The sequence below is a fragment of the Eumetopias jubatus genome, unplaced genomic scaffold, assembly GCF_037043125.1.
Source record: "Eumetopias jubatus isolate StellerSeaLion01/CBP00866 unplaced genomic scaffold, mEumJub1_p1.0 scaffold_5, whole genome shotgun sequence".
Classification (NCBI taxonomy): domain Eukaryota; kingdom Metazoa; phylum Chordata; class Mammalia; order Carnivora; family Otariidae; genus Eumetopias; species Eumetopias jubatus.
This window is the reverse complement of record NW_028274811.1, coordinates 28,750,725-28,762,609: the sequence shown is the minus strand read 5'-3', so window position 1 is coordinate 28,762,609 and position 11,885 is coordinate 28,750,725.

Genomic DNA, 11,885 nt, shown 5'->3' with positions numbered 1-11,885 from the left:
TCTTTCCGTCAAATAAATAAATAAAATCTTTTTTAAAAACCTTAATTTCTTTCATGAATGTAGGGCTTAAATTTTTCTGTTTCTTCTCGTTGGGTTTTTAAGTTCTGTTTTTCAAGTCATTTGTCCCTTTCATCTTAGTTACTGAATTTACTGGCATAAAGTTGTTCATAATACCACTTCATTATCCTTCAAATATCTTTAGTGATGTCCTCTCTCTTATTTCTGATACTAGTAATTTGTATCTTCTTTTTCCTTTTTTAATTGTTTACTCGAGTTAGAAAACACATAAAATTTATCCTCATAACCATTTCTAAGTCCACAGTTCACCATTGTTGTGTAGCCCATCTCTAGAACTTTTTGTCTTGGCAAAGCTCAAACTATCTATGAAACAATAAGTTTTCCTAAGTGTTTATCAATTTTATTAATCTTTTGAGCAAACTGGCTTCAGTCTTTGCTGATCTGCTCTATTATTTGTTTTCTATTTCATTGCTTTCCACTCTTAGGATTTAATTAGCTCATCTTAGCTTTTTAAGGTGCAAAGATCGCTGATTGTGTGCCTTTCTTATCTTTTAATATAAGCATGTAAAGCTTTACATTTCCCTTTAAAATATGTGCACTCAAAAATTCTGACGTCATCTTTTCACTATCTTTAAATTTAAAGTACTTTCTAATTCCCTTTGAGATTTCTTCTTTGACTTGTGGGTTATTTCATTGTGTGTTAATTTCCAAATATGTGAGGAATTTTGTAGATAGCTTGTCATTGATTTCTACTTTAATTCCATTTTGTTCAGAGAACATACTTAGAAATTCAGCCTTTAGAAAACTTCAGAAATTTATTTAGAGTTGTTTTATGGTCTAGTTTGTGATCTCTGTTGGGGAATGCTCCAGGTCCACATGAGAAGTATGTGCATTTGGCTTCTGTTGGGTAGAGTGTTCTATAAAAGTCAGTTCCGTTAGGTCATTGGCAATGTTGTTCAGATCTTCCAAACACTCATTAATCTTTCAACCTATCGATTACCGAGAGAAGGGTCTTAAACTCTTCAGCTAGGATTCAGCTTTAATTCTGTCAATTTGCTTCATGTATTTTGGAGTTTCATTATTAGGTACAAATACAGTTTATATTTTTATATCCTTTTAATTAATGGCCTTATAAAATGCCCCTTTTATATTTTTATCATCTTGAAGTCTACCTGTTCTGAAATTAGTATAGCACCACCAGTTCTCCTATGCATCGTGTTTGCATGGTACCTGTTCCCAAACTGTTACTTTCAACCTGTTCATGACTTTATGTTTATGTTGTACCTCCTATAAACCACATATATTCTTACACTTTTATTCAGTATGACAATCTCTGGGCTTTTTAACTGGGAAGGTTAATCCATTTACATTTAATTCCATTATTTATATATTTTGATTTTGAATATCCAAATTTGGGTTTGATTATTATTTGTCCTTTATGACCTTTGTTTTTCTGTTACCCCATCCTGGATTTTTGGGATGAAATAAGCATTTTTGCCTTTCATTTCCTCTTTTCTCTATTAACATTTTAGGCATGCCTACTTGTATTTCATTTTCAAAGAGCTTTCTAGGGATTACATGCTTATTCTTAATTCATCACAGTTAATTTTCAGAAAGTATTACTTCATGAACAATGTAAGAACTCAATGACAATATATTTCCACTCACAACCCTCCCACTGTTGGTGTTCTTGTTGCCAAAGGTCTTAGTTCTAAAAGACTATAAACCCCCATGTTCCTCTGTTATTATTTTTACTTTAAATGACCAATTATCTTTAGAGTCTTAAAAGTACTTTTTATTTATAGAGCTGCTGACTCTTTCTGGCATTCTTCATTCCTACAAGTCCTTCCTTCCTGTAGGACCAGGTTTCCAACTGAAATCATTTTCTCTCAACCCAGAGAACCCCATTTAGCATTTTCTGCTCTCCTGGAGATTGATTCTTTCAATCATGAAAATGTCCGTATTTCATCTTCATTTGTGAAGTCTATTTTCACTGCATAGAGAATTCTAGTTTTTGTTTGTTGTTCCTTGCAGCACTGTGGAGATGACACTATTGTTTTCTGATCTCTATTCTACCTGATGAGAAGTCAACTGTCATTCTTAACATTGCTGTTCTATGTGCGATTTTTCTTTTCTGTCACACTGCTTTCAAGAGTGTTTTTTCTTTGTCCTTTGCGTTTAGCAATGTGACTATGATCATGCTTGGGGTTCTCCAGGCTTCTTGAAGCTGTGATTTTTTTTTTCCACTAGTTTTGGAAAGTGATGCTTATCTCTTCAGATATTTTTTCTGCCCTTTCTCTCTCATCTTCTTCTAGGACTTCAATTCCACGCAGGTTAGACCTTTCAGCATAGCCCCATAGACTTCAGGTGCTCTGTTGCATGTTTTCATTCTTTTTCTCGTTTCAGGGTAGATCATTTCTGTTGGCATGCCTTTGAGTTTATTGATTCTTCCCTCTGTTGTGTCCAATCTCCTAATAAGTCCATCCACACACAGACTTTTGCATGCCTGACAACTTATTTTTCATTGTTAGCATTTCCATGGAGATTTTTCTTTACAGTTTCCTTACCTCTGCTGAAATTCCCCATGTGTTCATACATGTTGCTCACCTTTTCCACTAGATCCTTTAGCATATTTATCATAGTTATCTTATGATACCTGTTTGATAATTCTAATATTTGGGCCAACTCTAATCTTCTTCGGTTGATTATTTTATCCTTGACAAGCAGTTATATCATTCTTTGAGGGGGGAGGGGTTGTGTATCATAACTTTATAATGAATGCCACATGTTGTGTGCAAAATATAGTACAGACTGAAGTAAATATTCCCCCAAATAGAGAATTCTCTTCTTCTATCAGGATGTTAATGTGGGAAGTTGAGTTAGTATCTAGTCTGCAGCTGAGCTGGATTTGGACGTTGTTACTGTCTTAGCAATATTTTGTGTACCACAGGCTTCAAATTTTCTTAGTAGTGCCCTATCATATCCCATTATGAGCCTGCCCATAGTTAGTGGTACCCCATACTTTGGGCGAAACTAAAGTAACAGAGTTTTTCTAAATGCTCCTACAGCACCTATGTTTTCAGCATGCTCTGCGCTACAGAAGAGGTCTCTCTCAGTGGTCCCCCTCCTTTCTTAGTACACCGCTGCCTGGGGCTCAGTGCACGGCCCAGCGTTCGGAGAATGTACTTGGGCAACTGTACTTACCTGTGCTCAGAGAGGATCACTCTCAGCTCCCTGCCTTTCCCCCATACTGAGATGACCACTATCTCATACTCAGTGCAGACTCCAGAGCTTGGGCAGGTAGGTTTCTGGCCCTTGCCCAGCAGCACACGACCACTGACTCCTTCCTATTCAGGGTCCAAGAGGGTTTCTCAGCACAAAAGGGTTTTTCCTGGTTCTCCTGCTCTCGCCTCAGTGCTAGACAGGCCTTGTGTACCTCTGCCACTGGGAGGGGAAGGGTCAGTGTTCCTTTCCTCCCCCAGCAGATAACCCCTACCTCTTACCCTTGGAAGGTAAGGAGCATGGAAGGGTTTTTATTGTTCCTCTTGCTTTAACTACAGACTCAGGCAGGTCCTGCCGAGAGTTTTCTCTCTCTATTCTTCTGCCCCACCCCCAATCTTCCTTGTCAGCTCTCAGTGGAGGCCCATGGACAAAAGTGAGCAAGCAGACACCTCTTGGGTTGGGGGCTTCCAAGAATTCTAAACTGTTATACTAGCCCAGACTGGGCTCTTAAAAATTCATTACAATCCCCACTGTTCCCTTCTTACTCGCTTCTATATGGCTACTTTCTCCTTGAGCCGCTCTGCCCAAGGTGGAACAATCATGTGTTCCATCTCCTCGGAGGGGCTGCCGCCCTTTGGATTTTTATTTTTTAGGTTACCTTGTGTCCTCAGCTCTCTGACAGACTTTAAAATATGTGATCTTACAAAGTGTCTGGCTTGTTCTTATTGTTGGGGGGAGCAATTTTATCTTGCAACTATTCACCTCCTAGGTGGAAGCTCTCATTAAACGTAAGTATTCACAGCTAATAAACTCTCTCTTTTGGTATGTATTTATATGCTCTTAGACACAATTTTACTTTTTGTGCACTTATTCTTTTGTAATGAAATTAAAATGAAATCTGACTTTTCTCCCTTAGTCCCACAGCTCCTTGTACATACAGCTAATGAATGGTGATGAGGTAAGGAATTTGTGCACAATCAGTGAAAGAATAAATAACCCTAGATTAATCATAACAACAACCATGTGTTGAGTGTGCAACAGGTAAAGTAGGCAGTGTTTTCCTATGCGTTAATTCATTTCTCATGACTCTGAACTAGATACTGTTTGGCAGTTGAGGAAATTCATGCTCAGAGACACATAATGACTCAGCCAAGGCCACAAAGCTAATAACAAGAGAACCAGAACTTGAAGCCAAGCACTCTAGATTCTGGGGTTTACACCTGTTACCTCCATTCCATAAAGGAGTGCATGAGGGGTTAAATGTTCAACTTTCTTACACTGATGGTCTGACATCTGAGTTCTGACTAATTCTTACAGCTCTCCATACACCCGGGCCAGAGAACACGCACACGTGTGCGCGCACAGGCACAAGGAAGGAAGGAAGTGCTACTCCCACACTTCATCTCATCAGGATATCTTATATAACCCTACCACCTTCAAGGGTGCCTTCCTCACGTCCACCCACCCAAAATAACCGGCTGAGGGCTAAGGCTAGTTTCAGACTGTTGCAGCAGAGCAGAGTCCCTAGCAGGACCAGCCTGCGGATAGATCCTTGGACAAATGCAGAGACAAGATCTGACTGTCTAGAGATAGCCCTCATGTACTGGGAGCCTCCACATACAGTCTGACTTGGGGAGAGGGTAAGGAGCCCCCGGACACTGTGAATCATCAACTAGTGGATCTGTGGGCCAAACCCTCGATCTTAAGCAAATGGAAGGAAAAATTCACGTAACTACATTTACAATTCAGCAGCCTCACTCCCCAGACAAGCTGTTTAGAATAGGGCTTGTTCTTCCCGAAGCAATCTCTTGGCTGTTCAAAGAAAGACTTTCCCGAGTCACTTTAAAAACTAGAGATATTGCCATTAGGGGCAAGGAGATCAAAAGCACCTTAATCTCCTCTATCAGCAGGCCAGCCACTTACCAAATCTGAGAATGTTACCCAAGTGCTGCCCCCTGATCCCGCCTGACAGTCCCCGGGATTGGTACCTTGGATCTTGGAAAACAGAAGTATGGTTTTACTTACGCAGGTCTCTATCTCAAGAAGATGCATGGAACAATAACAATCATCCCTCACCCCGATGGCTGCAAAAGGATATTTCAGAATTCATAAGTGGAATAGCTGTGGTTACTTTCTTTAAAGAGGGATCAAAACATTGAAATCTACCCCAGAGCACTGCTGTGTACACAGAGTGAGTCACACTGATTAATGGGGTACACACAAGGAACTTGCCCTCCCATCAGTAAGAAAGATTCCCTTGGCATTCCTCAGGAAGAAGTGGGCCCCATAGCTCTAAGCACTTGAGAAGGTACTGCTTGTACAAGAGGTTGGTATTGCAGGCTTACCTGTCGCAGGCTCTGTCTTAGAACACTAGGCTGCCTCAAACAAAGGTTGCATTAATAGAAGTATGCATCCAAGAACAAGGGAGGTGAGGTCTTTCTTGCTTCTGTATGGCTAACTTCTACAATGTGTGTTGCATTCTGAATGCTTGCACATTACAGTGAACTTTGCTCAAATAGAAAGAGCCATATGAAAGGTGCAGAGGATGAGGGGAACTCTGGGACCACAACAGATGACCCGGTTGTACGTGTCAGGACAAATTTAGCCTGATGATTAGCATTTGTACTAAGTCATACTCCTACCTTTCTCACTCTGCCCCTAACCTCACACATACTGATGCTTCCCCCGCAAATGAACTTTGGGCTTCTTGTAGGCAGGGATGATGGGTGGTTAACAGTACCTGGCATGCTTAACAAATATTTTTTGAATGAATAAATCAATGAATGAACGAACGAAAAGGCAAACAAAATGGCTGCGTTGGAAGGATGGATTCCCAGATGCCAATATCTGCCCAACACACCCCTCCATGGAATGAAGGGAGACCCCATCCTGCCAATGCAAGGGGGTGATGAAGTGCTGCATGCCTCCCAAAGACATACCAGGGGCTGACAGATTCGGCTCCTCCACGGTCTAGGAGCAAGCCGGCTCCTGCTATAGAAAGCATGAGAATGAATACCAAATTGGAGAAAGCCGAAGACAGGGTTCAGAGTCACAAAGCTATGGGACCTCAACTGCCTCGCCCTCCCAGCTTCTGCTTCCTTTCCTCCTAAGCTGACTAAAACCACAGCTGGCTCCCAGGTGTTGCTGTGAGCACCAAATGACCTACCGCCAGTAGGGGGGCCAGCGAAAACTATGGAGAGCCCTAAACAGGTGACTCACAATAACAGAGATGAAGGCATTCTAAGGAGAGGGGACTGTCTAGCCTAGGACACGGCAGGGGAGGGTGGAGGGAGAGCTCTAGAAGTCACTGGGCCCCAGGTGCTCACGTCCTTCACTGTGGGTAGCTGGCCAGGACATCTGGCCTGACTCTGTGAACCCAGCCAGGAGGCCAGCACCTGAAATGAGGCAGCAGTGATGTGGGGCCGGGGAGATCTCTGCAAAGGGCTGGAGGGGGCCCGAGCCGTGGGTTGCATGTCCAGAAGAGGAGGATGAAGCTCATTACTGTTACTCTCCAGTAACCGGAGTAACACTGAGAGTACACCCAGCCCCTCCTCACTGTGCTCCCCGCCCCTTGTTTTGGGACAGTAAGGAGGCTCAGGGTCTAACTGGTAAACCTACAGCTCATAAGAGCCACTGGACCTGTGGCTTTTTATAAAACAAAAACAAACACCTCTCCTAGAGCACTGTCAGCTCCGAGAAAGCAGGAACCCTCACGGCTGCTGTGCTCACTGCTATATCCACAGAGCCAGACGCGTGGTCAATACTCACTAAGTACTTGCTGCCTGCCCAGTCACCCCCCTGTCCTCACCCCTCTTCTCCCTTTGCTCAGCTTCTCCCCTAACTTCATGTTTATCCTGCGGCCGCATCTGTATTTCTGAGAGCACCTCAGATCCTCTTTTGCATAAGGCAAGGTAGACACAAAAGTAAGAAAAAGCACAGAACAAATACAGAATCCATGGATGCATCCTTCCTCCAGGCAGCTTCTCCATGGACGGGGCTCTGCCGACATATCCCGCCCCCTCCCAGAGGCAGGCCAGGCGGGTACAGGAGCAGAAGTTCAGCTCTGTCCCGAGAAGGCCCTCCTACCCGGCTGCTCCCAGAGATTAGGTTACCTCCAGACCCAAAGGAAAGGTTGCCTAGCAACATTCATCAGCCTCCTCACCTCTAAATCCCGCATTTGTGTCTTACACGCGTATGCAGCGCCCTGTGAGCGTGACCCCGAGCACACTCCTCCTGCTGCAGCACCCCACCTAAAACAGGCTCATCTGCCTGCCTTCCTGAACCTTCCACGGCACTGGCCTGTGACTTCCAGCCTCGACTCACGGGCTCCCATGGAGGATGAGCACAGGGGCAGGCACACGGACTGAGCTTCCGGCCCCAGAGCCACCGCATCGGATCAGCACACGCCACAGAGAAGCAAGGAGGAAGGGGAAAGATGAGCTGAGAGCCCACGGATGTCCAGATGATGCGGACCCCATCACCCCGAGCCTCCTTCTTTGAGATTTTCTGCTTGCAGAAAAACACTTGATTTTTCATCCAGAAGGGTCAAAAACATGCAAACGTGTAAATAAATGAAGTGTTGCTTAAGATCATGTCTAAACAGTGTGCAAAAATAAATATCCTTACTCTAAAGCCAGACAGTATACAGTATCCATCTGGGGAAGCAGGAAAACAAGGAGTAATTTGGGGGAAAGAGCTCTATGATATCTAAACTTTGTCTGTGGCTCCCCAGGAGCCATGGGAAAGAGCAAAGCGCCTCCAACTTGCATACTCTCAAACATGGGACCCCTTCCTCCCGGCTCTGAGAAAACTTGCCACACAACCTCCTGGCTGCCAGTGAGGACCGATTTCACCGTGGCCCCTCTCGCTGCTCCTCCGGCTTCAGCACCCGGCAACTGTCGGCCATGAGACTGTCCATAGGAAAAGAGTCTTCCTTTCCATTTTACCCAGAGAGTAAGCCACAATTTCTTGTATTAGGTCTAAAACAAGTCAACGCCATCTGGCCCCTGTCTCCCAGCCAAAAGTTAAAACTTTAAGCATTACACACATAAAAAAGCAAAAAAGCAATTTAAGCTCTTTATGATGAAATTTATTTTTGATAGTGAAATGAAGAACAGACCAGGGGAAAGGGTCAGACAGAGGCACTTTGGAGCTGTGCTGGCAAATACAACAGCCACCAGCCACAGAGGCCTACTTAAGTTTAAATTAATTAAAATTAAATAGAATTAAATAGAAGTAAAAACTGAGGTGTTCAGTTGCATGAGGTCTTTTCAAAATCTCAACAGATACAAAGACGCACTAAAGAACATTTCTATCATCGCAGAAAATTCTACTGGACAGCACTGCTCCGGGCCATTCCAGGAGCAGGCTGTGGTCACAGGGGTCCATCCCCAACACGGTGGGCTCTATCTCTAGGTCCACTGAATGCCCATATGCCTCCTGCCTCTGATCGTCACTTCTAAGCTGGACCCTGAGTCTTCAGTCTCGGGAGGGAAAAATCTATAACCAAAGCCCAAACACTTCTGGGAATTTTCCTACTGCCCCCAGTGCAGGTATCTCAACCAGATGTATCTCCCTAGTCCATCACAAGTTACTTTGGGACCTATCTCTCAAGCCACACTCTCATACTGCTCTAGGGGGACACTGGATGAAACAGTGGCCCTCGCCAACATGTCCACCCGAAATCTGTGAATGTGAACTTCTTTGGAAATAGGATCTTTGCGGATGTAATTTAAAAAAAATCCTCGAGGCTCCTGGGTGGCTCAGTGGTTTAAGCGTCTGACTCTTGATTTCAGCTCAGGTCATGAGATCAAGCCCCACGTTGGGCTCCGTGCTCAGCGCAGAGTCTGCTTGTGATCCCCTCTCCCTCTCCCTCTGCCCTTACCACTCATGCTGTCTCTCTCTCTCTCTCTCTAAAATACATAAATAAAATTTAAAAAAAAATAAAGAAAAAATCCTGGGTTAATTGGCAGGCCCTAAATCCAATGACAAGTGTCTTTATAAGAAGGGGAGATACAGACAGAAGGGGGAAGGGAGCGTGGGCGGGGGCAGGAATGGGAACTGCAAGCAGAGGGAGCCCAGGGCTCCCAGCAGCCATTAGAAGCTACAAGGGAGGCGTGAAACAGATACTCCCTCAGAGGCTCTGGAAGGAACCAACCCTGCCAACACCTGGATTTTGAACTTCTGGCCCCCATGACCGTGAAAGAATAAATTTCTGTTGTTTTAAGCCACCAGGTTTGTGGTCATTTGTTATAGCAGCCCTAGGAAACAATGCAAGGGGTTAATAGCAAATGACAACTGAAGGGGATTCCTCTCCCCAAGGATACAGTTAGCATCCACTCCCGGCCTGTGGCATCCAGGTTGGACCCACGTGTCCCCGTGGAGCAGGAGCAGAGAGTCAGGCAAGCAGACCAAGCTTTGAGCGCCAGAGCCGTTATGTCTGATTTGCACGTGCCAGAAAGAAGTATCTGCTGCTGGCGACAGAGAGAATGAGCTGGGGACAATGAAGCCTTCTCAGGACTCCTCAAATGATGCTACTGAGTTGGCTGGGGTCCCCCTCCCACTTCCCAGGCCCTTCTCTGCTGGTGGCACCCTCTAGTACGTCATGCACTCACCCCTCTTCCTGCTGCTGGTCTCATTCCAAGGCTCATCTCGGACCCACCCATTCCAGGAAGTGTTCTCAGACCACCCATCTCAGCATGACAGCTGCATGCCACAGCAGAAGGAGCCCTGGGTCCTAGGTTTGGCTTAGCCACCTTAGTCTGTCTCTGTATCTCTCTGCGCCTCAGTATGCCCATCTGCAGCGAGGGGCAAGGCTAGACTGCTTGATGACACCAGCACTCACACCATACATCCACCAGCTGGTATCATTCACCTGTTCTGCCTAGCTAAAACTAACATTCATTGAGCCACACATGATGCTAAATGCTTTACATACATTATCACATTCAATCAATACTTTGTGGATGGATGGATGGATGGATGGATGGAGGACAGGGGAGGAGGAGAGTCTGCACTCTAATAAAGTATCAGACTTGGGAAGGCAGAACCCTTGTTCCTCTGGCCAGACTCAACCCCATTCCCCCCGCACATCACCGTGGAGAAGGTACAGTTGGGTGGTCTGGGTGACTGAAGACCACGGACTATCCGAAGAGAAAAATGGCCCACCCATTGCTTCATGAAGCCATATTTAGATTCTGGGTCTAATTTCAACAGATATCAGCACAGGGGAGCTACATTACAGTGGACAGATCATTTGTCAAGAATGGAAAAATCCAGGATGCCAAGGCGGTTGTATGGGGCGGGGGAGGGGGGGCAGGGTAGAAGAAGTAAAAATCTATTTTGAAGGCAATGAGGAGAATGACCGCTAACTGAGCAGGCAGAGTTGAAGCTTAAACCCTGGGAGTGACAGAAAGCCCAGGTCGGCGGAGACAAAGCCACAGACCACACGCCACAGTTAGCCACACAGGGCTCACCACCAGCGAGACCCTGGTGGGCCCACCTGTGGCCACAGTCCCCAAGTAACACTCGGTGGCGACCAGAGAAATTCCAGGGACATGGAGGCTCGGGCAGGCATCCCAGAGCACTGAGCTTAACTAAGCACTAGGGGCTCAGTAATATGGGGAGGGAACGCTAAAGGACGTTCGGAAAGCAGACAAGATCTAAGAAGTCTCTTCCATCTGAATGGGGTCCCCACTCCCATGGCCTATCCACCCCACACCCTCCCTTGGACTGCAGGAGCTTCAGAAAGGAGTCAGAGCTCCCAAATGACAGACCGCCAGTGGTAACCAGACCCTTGCACAGATGCTGACCTGCTGCATCTCGGGAGGTTCTCCCCAGCCTGTGTGCCTGAGCGCTCTGGAGCAGACGTCCGAGCATCAGGATTAACCTCCGCGTCAAAACCTACTAGATGTCAGGGATCCTCTTAGTCACCTGAGAGCTATGTGATACGCCACACACCCTGCCACCTTGGCCTGCTCGTCTGGGCCACCCCATTTCACCTTCACTTGTTTATCACAAGTAACCTGAGCTCAGCGGGCCTGACAGCCGTGTGTTAGTCCCGACACGGCCCAGAGCGGCCAGCATGGCTGCCGTCAGTCTTGTTCTCATTACTCTGTGGAGAAGCGGCCTCACTCGTGTTACTGCATCATTTAGGTGCTGGGGCACGGGGCCGGCTCCCCGGGAAGCTCCGCCGGCTGCTTCCAAGGGCAAAAGCTAAACCCTGGGAGGTCCCGGCACCTCTTATCACCATTGAACCTTCAGGAACTTGCTGAACGTCAAGCATTTGCTTTCCTTCTCCACAGGCCCCCTGGTGCACCTCACAGTGCCAAAAGAAAGGCGCCTCGTGCTATTAGCTCAAATAAGGAAAATAATGCTGGGGAGATTGAATTTTCTGCAGACTTGTTTAACTTGCTGATTTCTGAGCACTCGATGCTGGCAGCCGGGGGGGGAGTGGGCCGCCAGCCGGCGATTTCTCGGTCGCTTCTTGAAAAGATTCGTAGGCTTATTAAATCAGCATGAGTCACTCTCTTGCCTTCCTCACGAACATGAATCACAAATCATCAAAGCCCAAGGAAAACACATGACTCAAAAGCTTCTTCAGGACCTACAGGGTCTGAAGAGCTGAGGGTAAAGCGTTGTCAACC